General features: G+C 43.5%; 1 protein-coding gene across 2 annotated transcripts in view; it reads left to right on the forward strand.

Moving 5' to 3' along the window:
- The first annotated feature begins 1,727 nt into the window (after nucleotides 1–1,727).
- Nucleotides 1,728–14,336, forward strand: part of CDC42EP3 (CDC42 effector protein 3) — a 29,573-nt gene continuing 16,964 nt past the window's right edge. The window contains exons 1-2 of one of the 2 annotated variants that reach the window (XM_088666543.1): nucleotides 1,728–1,818; nucleotides 11,343–11,422. The gene's annotated coding sequence lies outside the window, so the exon portion shown is untranslated. The remainder of the gene's footprint in view (nucleotides 1,819–11,342; nucleotides 11,423–14,336) is intronic. The other variant, XM_035108266.3, reaches the window with a different exon arrangement.

Consider the following 14,336-nt stretch of genomic DNA (forward strand, 5'->3'; position numbering starts at 1 on the left):
TTATTTTTATACTGTTGGTGCAAAGGCTCAAGGTGCTTCACACACACAAATACAAATGGAGAAACCGGGCAAGATGCTTAAACCTAAGTCTCCAGTATGACTGATTCCTGTTTGATTGTCAGGAGTCAGCTAGAAGGAATCCTTAAATTGTCATGGGATAATGTGTCAGGACAAGCAGGTTTACTAAACTTTCCCTCCCTCTAATCCATTTTAATTTGCAATTTGCATCACTGCAGAAGAAGAGACTTCTGCAGAACAGGAAGACGTATGCCCGTTTCCCCAGCCACTCTGGGCGGCTTACAGCACATGAAAAATGTAAAATATCAGATATTAACCTCACATCTCTTGGACATTTTAAGAGGGCACCAATAAAAAAAAACTCATGCTTTTTGTGTTAAGCAGTAAACACAATTACATGTCACCCATCAAGCAATTTCACTATACTTCATTACATATCACCTGTTGATATATAAACCCCTCAACAGCTAAGTTGTGGCCCACTACCGTTAAGCAAGTGCCGCTGGCATGCTGTTCAGACGCCTGCTTAGGATGCTTCAGTTTGCACAGAGCTTTTCTGTGCTATAGCACAACCATTGTTAATTGTGTTTTATTGTTGAGATGCTAAATATTTTTTGCTGTTTTATGAGTGTACTGTATTACATTGTCCTAGACACTTTGCTTATTGTGTGGTATATAAGCCTAGGAGCAAAGTGTGAGGCACCTTTGCCCCCCACATGTTGCTGAACTCAAATCATTCCTGGTCATGGGCCATGCTTGCTGGGGCTGATGGAAATTGTAGTTCGTCGACATCTGTTATTCAACACTATCAAATAGCAAATGGCAGAATGGATGGGGTTATGAAACCTAAGAAATCCACTGATTCAGATCTTATCAGGTGTGCAGAAAATCCAGAAGACAGATTTCACTTAAGGTGGGCAACACATAGTCATAGGCCCTACAAGATGGATGGCCCACTGTCATGGAAGCTTTAGTTGAGGCTCCAGCATTGCAAGGGATTTTACTAGATGACCCTCAGGGGTCCCCTTCCAACCCTACAATTCTATGATTCTGGTACCCTTGTTAGCAAGGGCACAACTAGTCACTCCTAGAGTGGGTAGGTGGCAGGTTTTGCCCTCACTGTCGCATTGCCCACAAGTGCATGGATTTACCATTCGCCAGGAACGAATGACGTCACTAGCCCACCGCTGCGTGGCCAATGACACCATCCCAATTGCCCACGAGCGCATTGGCGCGCGGCGCCCCTTGCCCGCTGCCCAGGTAGCCCCTAAAACGCGCGCACCGCCGGACCTCCCGCCGCCCCTCAGAGGCGGCGGCGGATTTGTGCAAGGGGGATGGAGGTGGAGGGAGCCCTGAAAAGAGCCTCTGAGCGGGAACTCTTCCTGGTCCTTTCGGGCTGACGGGGCTGGAAAAGCCACTCACCGTCGCCCGCTTGCTGCTGGCTGTCTCCCTTTCGTCCTCGCCTGGCTGGCGTCGTGCTGGAAGAGGCAGCATTTTCCCGTCAGGGGGCGACGTGAGGAGGAGGAGGAGGCAGCAGCAGCACGGAGGGGCGGGTGCTATGGGTGACAGGCGGTCACAGGTGCCGCGGCCGCCTCTTGAGTCGGATGAGAGGCGCCTCCGCGCCCCAACCAGCTGCTGCCGCTGCTCCCCTCCCTCCACCCTACGCGCTGCTGCTGCTGCTTCAGCCGTCAGCCAAGGGCAGCTCTTCCGAGGCGGCGCGTGCAGGAAGGGCAGCACGAGCCGAGCAGCTGCGCGCGAGGGAGCCGGGGAGAGAGAGAGACTCATGCCTGGCAGAAACCAGTAAGTTGCTGCTCCTGCGAGCCGCTGTTTGCAGCAAGAGCAGGGGAACGGCTGGCTCTGTCTTTGCAGCCGCGGCGATCTGCTTACTTAATGTTTTATTTTGCATCTCCTCGCCCCGTGAAATCGTGGGGAGGGCAGGAGCGGCGCGTTGCATGCAGAGCCAAATGCGGGCTTGGATCGGCCCGGGCTGGAGCCGCGGAAGGGGTTGTTGCGAGGCCACGGCAACGGCGGCCGGCTGCTCTCTGCTTCGACACGCGCAGCCCCCCTGCCTTTGGTCTTTTTTTCTTTTCTTTTGGCGCATGCAACGGGGAGTAAGGATTGCGCGGGGAGCCGCCCAGCGCTGTAGGATGGCTCCTGCTTTGTGTATGATGCCAGTGAAAGGCAGAGTCGGAGATATAACGGGAGGATTTTGCGAATGGTGGGGAGAGGTAAAGGGGGGAGGGGTGTTAAGGTGACACAGGGGCCACTGACAGGGCAGGCTCTGAAGCGCGTATAGCGGCTGCAACGCAGAGAACAGGCGCAGTCCAGCCTGGATAGCCTCGCAGAATGGACACCCCCGTCCCGCAATGCAAATGGGGCCCTCTAGGGAGAGATTCTGCGCGATCTGCACATAATTTTAATGCGGCGTCTTTGAGAATGAGGGGAAGAGAAATGGGGTTGTGCGTCTGTGTCTCTTGTGTGCTAACGGGCAGGAAATTTCCCAAGCCACCTTCTTACAAATTCTCTCCTGTGTAGAAATTGCCTGTAATTTCCAGGCGGAGCTTTACAGTGAATTGTGCCTGCTGTCGGTGAGCAGAATCAGTGCATAACCAGATATGAAATTCTAAAGCTGATATACTGAAACCCACACACTGCATGATTATTTATTACACTTCTCATACCACTCTTTCTCTAAAGAGCCCAGGAAGATGTACATGGTTCTCTTGTCCCTCTCCTTTTATCCTCACAACAACCCTGCAAGGTAGTTTAGGTTGAAGGATGGTGGTGCGCTGTCAAAGGGTGCTTATGTATTTCAGGGCTTAGTATGGATTTGAACCTAGCTCTTGCTAGTCCTCACCTGACATTCTAACCACCACTATGCCAGTTTTGCTTTTCTGATTATTATTTTTAATGCTGTGACAGTTCACATAATCAAGCTTGATACCAGGTACATTGACCAGTAGCTGCCCTGTTTTGTAGGCTTTTACATTCATCGAATGAATAAAAATCCATGTGCAGATCCCTCTTTAGCAAAAGCCAGGCAGGCAGGCATGCAACCCATTTGCATGCACCAATGTTGTCATTCATTAGCACATGTTAAAGGAGGAGCTCAAACAGGGACCTGGCTTCTTTCATGGTAGTAGCGTAGCTGCAAAACTAATGGTGTATGCTGGTTGTTTCTTTTTTAATTATTTTAAAACCCTGCAGATTTCGTTTTCTCTGAACTGTATCCAAATGTAAATGGCAAGTCTTTGCTTCAGGAGTCAGTTGTATTTTATTTTATTTTAAAAAACCCAAAAACCAATATTTTCAATTCTGCACTTTTGGACGAACCAATTTAAAAATAAAAAGTTGCCCTCTTACTGAATTACTGCATAGTCAAGCAGCTGTGACCTTAATTGCCTTAAAGGAGAGACAACAGAAAACCTGAAGTGAGTGCACAAATCCTGGAAGATAGGCTAGAAGTAGCCCTTACACATGCACAACTACCATATTTCTGTTAAATCAGCTGACATTTATTTTTCTAGCCATGCTGTGGAGGTGGACATTAATTTGAGAGGACATGTTAAATGAAAAGGGGTGTTACCTTAACTCTGCTGTGCTTGCTCTGCCCTTTTCACAGAATCCTTAATTAGGTCTTTGCTTCCCTGTTTGCTGTTCTGTCAGCTGTAGCTTATGGGCGTTTTTGCATCTGAAGCTTAAATCAGGTTGTGCTCAAATTGGCTTCTAATATTAATGTAAAACATTAGCTATAATGTACACTTGATTTACCTTCCTTAATGTAGGATAGAATAGCAACATTCGTATGTGGTATACAAATAGTACTGAAGGGTCTCGTAAAACTTAAGTAGTGCCTTTCTGGATCAGAGCAGAAGCCCTGTGTTCAGTCTTCAACAGCAGCCAGCCAGATGTTCCTGGGAATCTCACCAAGAGGGCAAGATGGTCTCTACTGTTTGATCCCAGTTTCTGTTTTGCTGTTGGGTGTAATAGCCATTGATAGACCTCTCACCCCATGGATTTGTGGGCTCCTTTAGAAATATTAAGCTGGTGGTGATATTAAGCTAGAGTGGTACCATAGCATCACTCTAGCTTGTTTGCTTGCTGGATTTAGAGCCCAGTCAATCTCAAGGACTCAGCGTCAATAATTATATTAATGTAATCTATCCATCCATATCCCTGTCCACCCAAACCCAATGTGAATAAAGCTTTCAACCTTACACCACTTCAGTTCAGAGTTTGGTGAGCCTTCTTTAGAGGATGATCCCAAAGTTGTGTGGCATGCCTTAGTGTGACTTTTGTAGGCCAAGTTTGGCACTTGGTGTATTTTAGAGAGAGTTCCTGATTAGTCTTGGAGGAAAGGGTAGGACATAAGACTGCAGATAGTTTCCTAGCTTTGTGGGGCCCTGACCACTTAGTGAATCCTGTAGGTTAAATATGGGTTGAGGTGGACTACTTATTTCCCTTTATTAGTCCTTTTTAGTGTCACATGTGAATATTGTGATTTCCCTTAAAAACGAGGTTTAGCCTCATTCTCTCCACAAATACACAGCTCCTTTTAGATGCTATGTTCTTTACTATGTTAATTACAGTTGGGATACAGCTATTAAGTTGTCAGGGTGTCTTCTTGTCAGAGTGTGTGTTAATTTCATTCATTCCATTCCCTTTGGCAATTTTCCTACATTCACTCTCTATTCTTCACACTCTACTAGTAGGGCTTCCATTTATAGAGAGATGGCAAATATATTTGGTGCAATCAGGGAGTGGCATTTAGTTAGACGCAGCTAGAAATGGGCTTTTAAAGGAATACTTGGGCAGGGATTGTGCAAAAACTGGAGTCATTTGTTGTACCCATTTGTCCAAAATTCATCATTGTCCACTGTACCAAGGAAACAGGATATTGTTCATAGAGAACAATAAGAAGCTTTAAGAAGTCTCTTAGTTTCTTGCTGCTTCAGCAGGGAAGGCTATCGTTGTCTGTGTGACTTTCACTGGTTATTGTCTAGTACTGTACTCTAAATTGATGCCATTTGGATTACTTGTTCTCACCAACTCCCAGTCTTTTTTACGCTTTGATCCTAAACACATTTGCTTGGAATAGAGGTCATCAGCCCCTCACAAGATGCTGTGTGTAGTATTCTCAGGTTGCAATTTTGAATACAGAACACTGCTGTTAGAAAACCAGGAGGTTCATACAATTTGCAGTTATTGAGACATGTTGCAATAATAACCACAAGCTGCCTTCCTGCATACCTTTCTGCAAGTGTAACATATAAAAAGCAGGAGAGGAGTAGCAGTTGTAAAGCTAGGAATGTATGGCAAATGCTCTGTGTGAAGCCAGAAGAACTGGAGCATATCTCTACACTACAAGCTTATAGATGTCTTAAGTATCATTACTTCCCCCAAAGAATCTTGGCAACTGTAGCTCGGTGTGTGTGCCGGGAAGTACAGGAAGGAGGTTCCCACACAGTACTACAATTCCCAGAGCTTTCTTGAGACTGTAGTGCAGATATGGCCAGCATTATTAATTTAACAACCCCTTTGATCAGCAAACTTCATCATATTTCTGCTACCTCCAGGAAGCTAGATTCTTTGAAATACATCAATCAAGTACAGGTGGTCCAAAACTCTCACACTACAGCAACCTTCACCAGCCTGTGCCCTCCTGATGTTTTGGACTTTGGCTAGGGCTGGTGGAAGTTGTAGGCCAGAACATCTGGAGAGCGCCTGGTTGGTGAAGGCGGCACTACACAAATCATATGCTTTGCAAAAGTGGATGTAGAACCACCCTACTTTCATAGCAACCCCCTTCCTACTAGGAATCTTGGGATGAGCCCAGAACCTCCATAAAGGAAGGTCAAGGTCATAAAGCTGAGGTCAAGTGGGGCACGGATTGAATTTTATGTGCTTGTTGGAACAAGGGGGAAAGTTTGCACTCAGTCTGGGAGACAGCCTTTTAATTTAGCAACTCATCTGCTAGCCAGAGGCCAGCAGGAATTCTGCACAAGCACTGAATGAGCTGGCAAGACATGAGACTCCATTTTCCTCCTCCGGGTTGCTTGGTTGAGCAGGGAAGAAAAGTGAATCCCTCAGTGCAGTCCCTTCTCTGCCAGCTCACTTGGGAGAATACACCTTTTGCTTGCTTTCTTTTTTGCTAGGCTGTTAAGAGGCCAGTGACCTGGATATTCGTGCTGGACATGGAGGAAAGGGATCCATGAAAATCCAGAATGCTAGCAGGCTCTTAGCAGGCAGGCTAGTAAAATATATTACAGTACAGGCAAATAACTTTTGTGGACTCTTACACCAAATCCTGCATGCTAGCACTGGACATCAGATCACAAGATGATGTTTGCAACACTGATGATGAGAAGGCCAGACAACTGAGTAAAAAATGCCCTTCCTTGCCACTGGGTAAAGTGGATTAGTTTCAGGGATGAAAATGTTTTCTTCATTCTAGTTAGGCTGTTTATTCAGTGCTAGGGGAGGGTGACTCCTTCCATGACTCTTCATCATTTTCATATGACAGGGTCTATTACAACAGGAGATGAAAGGAAAAGGAGTTTACAGTCATTTTAAAGCTTAGGAGGTACTATCAATTATAGCAGTAGGCAAAGCAATTAACATGAATTTAAAAACATTAACTTGTAGGTAAGCCCTGCTCATCTAAATGGAACATCCTTTTAAAATAAGTGTATTTGAGATAGCAGCCTTAGGTGATTTTACAGTCAATTTCGTTTCTTGTTCCAAGTGTATCTACTTTATTTTTGTTTAACAATCCTTGTCCTAAATTAGGATAGCACATTCTTGAAGTATAGGGGATAACTATTAGATTGTGCATTTAAAACCTCTTGCTCAGGGCTGGTGCAGATGCAATAATGGCTCTTTCTCAACCAGCCAGCTGGAAAATTAGGGTTTCATTGCCCTTTCCCCCTTTAGCTCCTTCCTCATATGGACCAAATCCTTCATCCCGCCTAAATCACAGCTAAAGGGCACAGCAAGAGTGTCCGTTAACCATGGTTGAAGCTAACCAGGTTCCCTCTTGAGCAGGGTTTCTTAACCAGCTACAAAGCCAGTTTTTAAATCCTGGTGAAGCAGGATGCCTAACTTGCATTAAATGTGTTTCAAGAACAGTGCTCTTATAGCCATTTATTGTAGTTATGGCAGGGGAGAGGAATTTTCCCAGTGAGGGAACACCACTCCTCCATCTGTCCTCTAAAGTAGTCCAGGTGGGAGCACATTTGTGATGGAGCCAGGGCAAAAAGGCCACTTATTGCGCACCAGCAGACACATTCAAGTGCTTAGGAGGAGTGTGTGGAAACGTAAAAAGCCTCCCCACCCATTCCCTTCCTCCTCCTGGTCTTAAAACTAGTGCCCAGCCTCCCTTTCCTATTTACAGATTGGGTTTAGCTGAATGTTGTGATGGGGGTGAGTAGGGATTTTTTGATCAGCTGCAATTGATTGGCAGTCACTTTTTTTTGCCTACTCCATACTGTAGAAGAACATGGTTGGAGCACTTAGAGGTGGGAGCTGAATAAATAGCTTCATTGGTTTGGTCACTTGTCAAGTGTGTGTGAGAAAGGGAAGAGGCTGGCACAAAGAGCACCCTGAGACACTTTTCGGGTTTATAGTTATTCCAGAGACTCACTTTTCAGGTTGTGTGATTCATGGGGCAGGTTATAGATCAGTTTTTAGGCTAACCTATTTGGAGTTGTGGGGTCTAAGGGGGTGTGAGTCAGGAAACCCTCCTGCTTCAGCTGAAGGGGGTCTAGTGCAGGGAAGACCCAGAATTAAGGCCAACTTCTTTTCCTGCAGCACAGACTCACCCAATCACAAGATGCCTATCAGACTGATAGATAATATGGAATATTTCCCACACATTGGCTTCCTTCCCCTATGAGTATCATAAGGTTACAACTTGTCATTAATAAAATGGTCTGTATTTAAACTCACGCCTTGTGTCTTTCCTGTTTATTTCTGGTATCCTCACACAATGTACAATTTAGTGGCCCTGTTTAATCATGTTTAAGAGACAGCCAGCATTGTACCTGCTCTGGTAACAACAAACAAACAAACAAGTTATTCAAAAAGAGCAGTATAGAAGAGGAAGTGATTATAAACCCCAGCTAAACAACGGAAATGGAGTGAATATAATATGTTTTAATCTGATGCCTTCATCATGGCCTACTGTAGGGTAGATAATTATTGTTTCCCTAGTATTATTTTCATCTTGATTCTAAACATGTTTCCGTGAAATAAGTAAGTCCATTGATTTCAGAGGTTTTGTTTCCAAGAAAGTGTGCTTGGGATTGTGGTGTTGTCTTCCTTTCTTCAGTGATTTGATGCGAGTCTCACTAATTTCTGTAGAAATTGCTTCCAGATTGTCACACATCTGCACATGAGGGATAGTAAAATTCTTCATGCCGCTCAGCAAGATGATATAGATGACAAAGCTACCCTGTGGTGAGAAATTTCACCTCAGAGTAGTTTATCTTTGTGGGAAGAGACTGAGAGACATCAGTCACAAAAAGTAAAGATGGGGTATCAGAAAGTACAATTGGCGCTAAGATACCTTTCTCTTCAGAGGATTTCTTGGATACAATTTATGTTCATGCTAAGGATGATTTCACATATGCTATAATATAAGTTCATAACCAGAAAAGTGTGAAACTGCTACCATCCCCTTGTTCATTCAAGCTGTTACCTCAAAATTGAATATTCGCATTACATATTAGCTATCACTTATGATGGGTTTATATCTTTTCTGATAAGTTAGAACCTATTCAATTATCTTAGTTTCCTCTGCTCAAGGAATTGTAAGGTTTCTTTGGGGATCCCTTGCAAAGACTTACAAGCAGTCTCAAATAACTTCATTTTCCAGGATTCCCTGAAGCAAGGTGTGACAATTAAACTGGTATAAATACTGTTTATGTGTATGGTGTAAAGTTGCATTTCAGATTATGGCTACCAGCCACCCAGTCTGGAAATGGGGAGGAACCAAATCTGCATTGGCTCCTTTTTGGCTTCTGGGCATAAGGTGCCCTATAAAATCTTAGTAGGTTTCAATGCTCACCACGCCATTTGTTCCTTGCTTCCATCCTGACTTTTCAGGTCAACCTCATGCACCTTCTTGACGGTACCATTCATGTGCCAGCTTCAGTCATCAAGGGCACATAGAGAGCCATTGCAGGTAGCTGCTCTGTAATTGTAAAAATCTGCTCCCTTTAAAACCCATCAAAATCCGAGCCCAGTTGCCATGTTGAATTGCTGGAAGGTTGATTTGTTTGGGCTGATGCTGTCCTAGAAAGAAGAAGGTTGATTGTTTGGGTTGATGCTCTACTAGAGAGGAGAAATGTGGCTAGATACACGAACGAATAAACTGCTTCCAGGGGTCCCCCTCCCTGCCTTTGGCATGTGGCTAGTGCTTATTATCTTAAGTCAGTGATGTCCAAACTTGGCCCTCCAGCTGTTTTTGGACTACAACTCTCATCATCCCTAGCTAACAGGACCAGTGGTCAGGGATGATGAGTTTGGCCATCGCTGTCTTAAGTGAAAGAACTCGATTTAGGCTTTTATGCCCACCTGTCATGGAAGTCCTTATTCTCAATCCTACGGATGTGCAGACAGAGCTGTGGTTCCTTGGTGGTAAGGGAAAGAATTCTCTACATATTCAGAGGCTTGGCGTTTATACTTAGCATATTCTCTGCCTCGTATTGCAAATATATTCTTGCATTGAACCCTGGCGATCCCTGCATGTGGCAAATTGCTTGAAAGGGTTTATTTTCCTAAACCTATTCTTTATCCTACAGGCAGCAGCTGTGGCACAATGCGCCTCCCCCACCCCACCCTCTTGCTGGTAGGCATGGAAGAATGCACTTCTTCGTTCAGGGAGTTATGCTGTCTGAACTTCAGATACAAACCAGCACTAGAATTCTGATTTTGGAACAGAGTCTGACATATATCTGATACACATATCCAGACACATCTGGATATTTGGCTCTTAAAAGGAATTCTCAAATGTCACTCTCTATTACCAAGCTGGCATTTTACATGCGTTTTGTAAACTATATTATGTTTTACAGAAGAGGCAAATTTTCTCTCTCTCTTCATGCATTTTTCACATATTGTTTGTATGGGAGTAACTGGATCTTCTCATCTAGGGCAGAGTTAATTTAGACTAAAATCACTTTAAATTGCCTACCACAATTAGTCATTGACTATCATTTTGCATTTGATATAACCCCCTCTAGCTTTGCTATAAAATCAAATTAACTGTTGAGGATAATATGGTTTAAGTTAGATTCCTAAACTCCCTTTAATTCAATTTATTCTCTGAGGTGAACAAGCTAGAGCTGGGATGTTGTGGAAGACAAGAGACATATACTATTATTTTGTCTATGTTTTTCAGGATGCACATTCCATATACACAGTGAAGGGTCTGTTTTCAGTTACAGATACCAAGAACTGAAGAATGCCTGCTGCCAGTGTTACTAATGATAAATTCCCAGTAGGGAGTTGTCTTTGCTGTCGGTTTACCATTTACGTTTTCAAATTCTGATAATGAGCTCTACTTTGGGCAAACAATCCATTGCGGGGCTTTGGTTACTATATTCTCACCCCCACCCCCAATAAAATTCTATTCTATTCTGCTCATAACTTTGTAGGTAGTGGTGATCACTTCCCATTCCGGCCCACTCTCAAAGCCATATCAACCATGGCAGCTGCTGCATGAACTGACTCCCACATGCAGGCATGACTACGTGAAGGCCAATGGCATGGCTTCATCCTCGTTGATGTTGAGTTTGCATTGACAGGCTGCTGGTATGGCTTGTTAAGTGCTCAAGAGTAGTATGCAAAAACCATAAGTGACCCTCACTGTGCATGCAGCCAGCAGTTAGTATCCCTTGTGGCCACCATAAGGGAGGTGGTTGTGACAATATGCTTCCACAAATGATGGCTAGAGGGACACGGTTGATGCTGTGGTCTAAACCACTGAGCCTCTTGGGCTTGCCAATCAGAAGGTCGGCAGTTCGAATCCCCGCGACAGGGTGAGCTCCAATTGCTCTGCCCCAGCTCCTGCCAACGTAGCAGTTTGAAAGCATGCCAGTGCAAGTAGATAAACGGGAAGGTAAACTGCGTTTCCATGCGCTCTGGTTTACGTCACAGTGTTCGATTGCACCAGAAGCGGTTTAGTCATGCTGGCCACATGACCCGGAAAGCTGTCTGTGGACAAACGCTGGCTCCCTTGGCCTGAAAGCGAGATGAGCGCCGCAACCCCATAGTTGCCTTTGACTGGACTTAACCATCCAGGGGTCCTTTACCTTTTACAGATGATGGCTGTGGTCTCAAGTTTCATAGTGGTTTCGCTGAGCACATGGAGCTCTGTGGGGGCAGATGACGATTTAAACATGTAAGTGCTAGAAAAAAATGTGCCTTGTGCACAATGATCCTGATTCTGAGGAGGCAAGGATGATAAGAACGATGATAAGAATAATATAACAATGTGACATGTCAATTATGCAAACATCTGACTATAATTATATCCAATCCCATTGCATCATGGTAGAAAAAAATTTATATTTAAAAAGGAGTTGCTCTTAAATGTGACAGAATAGTAAGGATGTAGGAGAATTGTATCCCATAAAGATATGCAATACATGATAGACCCATTTCAGCATTTGCTTTTATAATGTTTTCACAGTAAGAATGGACAGTAATAATAATCCCTGCATTGTAGGGCGTTGGACTAGATGACCCTTGGGTTCCTTCCAACTCTAAGATTCTGTGATAATTCCATACTTCAAATGGCATTCGAAAATACTTTCCTCAGTGTTAAGGATGTTAAGGACAGGAGTAGGGTAGCAGCATCACCTTGCCTGAATATGCTGAGGGGTTCCTACTTTATGGCACTGCCTTAGAATGATGTTTACCTGGAAAGAGAATTTTCTTAATCGTGACATTCACTCTGTGGAATGTTCTCTTCAGGAAGGCTTTCCTGGTTCTAAATCTGCAATGGGGCCTTTTAGATATAGCTTGCAAAAGAGGTAAAGCTATGTATTTCTACACAACTTACTCCTAAAAGCCCACTCCATGGGAAAGTCTCAGACCTAACACTGAGCAGAGAAAAGTTGGATATAATCCATAAAGAAGCAAAAGTGTTCTTGAACTACTATGATGATTCTTCTCCATGGTGCATGTGCAGAAGAATTTGTCCATGGATCATATCCCTTACTAGTTTATCAATTTTATACTTTCTCAGGGCCTAATTCTTTGGGTAGTATCTGATGAAAATAATGAGTCTCGAATACTTTGAGGAGTATGGAGTTTCTTTAAGCTAAATATATGGGATTGTTGGCATCGAGATGAATTGCAGTTCCACAGGGGTCACTGGAAGAGCTTTAATTTCAACTCAGTTAACCTCAGCTAATTTAAAATACATTAAAAATGTTTAAATCATATGCTTTCACTCAGACTTTTTACATCAGCCCTTGCATGTAGCTAGTGGTAATACTGTGTGTGTGTGTGTGTGTGTGTATATATATATATATATGGGGAACCTTTTCTTAATTTACCATGGAAAATCGACTCAATTAACCAGCATAAATCCAGTCCTGAGACATTAGCTATGGGAATTACATGCCAAATCAATTTGGTGTTTTGTCAGTTGATAGTGTCTGAGCCTAAAATCCTGCAGTGTCGTTTGCTGTCTTATTTAGTTTGGCTTAAGACTAAAGCAAAGTCTTTTGCATTTGGGAGTCTACCAAAACTTGGCAGCTATATCTATTTGCCATGGAATCCCTGGCCTGACACACCCAAGATCAAATATTTGATTGGATACACCTTGTTGCTTGTGAATGTTTATGTTTCCAGTATTAGAAATTTAATGTTCTTTTGTTCATATTGTGCAGGTTTGGATTTAATGCTAAACCATGCTTTAGTGTTATGAGAACAAGCCTAGGCAAACTCCTTTCTCCTATAGTAGGCTACAAATAAGGGTTCAGAAGCTTTGGGTTCTATTATAGATTAGCCAAAGCTTGCCATGCTGTCCAAATCCAACACACTTTACACTCTACAATGTATGAAGATGACTTGTTTCAACAAAGCATAGTTATGATTAACTACTGTTTAGGGTTTGGATGTGTGGATAATCTGAAGCAGAAGCTTCCAGTGTCACTGCAGAAGTGCTGGAGGACACAGAGAGGCATTTGGAACCAGCCTCACTGTTGCTCACCCTTGTAATGCTAAGCCATGGTTTAGTGTTGCATGCCAGCTAGATCATTGTTGGGAAAGTCCATAGATAAGATCAAATCAGTGAAATGGTAAATGTTATTAAGATGAGATCAGACAAAAACTGAAATAATTTCCCTCAGAGAAACCCTGCTTCTTCATTAACATGCATAGAAATATCCATACTTTTGTTTAGTCAGCTATAGACTTACATTGGCATGAAGTGCAATCGTATGCATATATATTTAGAACTTAGTCCCATTGAATTCATGGGGGTTATTCATAAGTAAGCATGTTCAGGACTATAATCTAAAACCAACCATTTCAGCTTAATGACTAATTCTATGGTGTTTACTCAGTCTACTTCTGTACCCTCAATATCTGCCTTCAAGTACTCCACATAATCAGGGTTTGGGCTGTGCTTTTAGACATCCAACAGAACATGCAGATATTGAGGCAAGGTATGCAGGATTGGTGCTGAAGACTGGAGGCACAGTCTCCATGCGTTTGGGGATCGAGTGGACACCCCTTCTCTTGGACTGCGACTGTCATTTTAGAGTGGTCCAGCAAACTATCTCCTGAAAATCAGCTTCTGAAAGAGTAATTGGATGAAGAACACTGTTCAGTCAATCACTTAATGCCTTTTCTCCGTATTCCCCCCCCCACTGTATAAAATGGAGGTCTAGCATACTATTTTAGAGGTTGTGACTGAAACACGGTCTAATTACTGTTTATTTTCGTCTGCTGAATGGAGTGAGGCAGTTGTAGTTAGGCAGAGCCCACACCTACAGTAGGCAGAGAGAGCCATCTGCATAGCTTGAAAGATAGTATTAAGTTACACATCAAAGAGAACAATATCCCAGCTTGTCTCATTTTCCTAAAATAGGGGGTGTTTGTGATATGTAGATATGTATCTACTGCAGGGGTGAGCAGCCTCGTTTCCTGTGGGTGGGAGGAATAGAAAAAACAACGGAAAGGGTTTGGTAGACAGAAAACAACAGTATGGCAGAAAGAAAGGAAGGAAGGAAGGAAGGAAGGAAGGAAGGAAGGAAGGAAGGAAGGAAGGAAGGAAGGAAGGAAGGAAGGAAGGAAGGAGG

Source organism: Zootoca vivipara, chromosome 3, assembly GCF_965207765.1.
Source record: "Zootoca vivipara chromosome 3, rZooViv2.hap1.1, whole genome shotgun sequence".
In the NCBI taxonomy this organism is placed as follows: domain Eukaryota; kingdom Metazoa; phylum Chordata; class Lepidosauria; order Squamata; family Lacertidae; genus Zootoca; species Zootoca vivipara.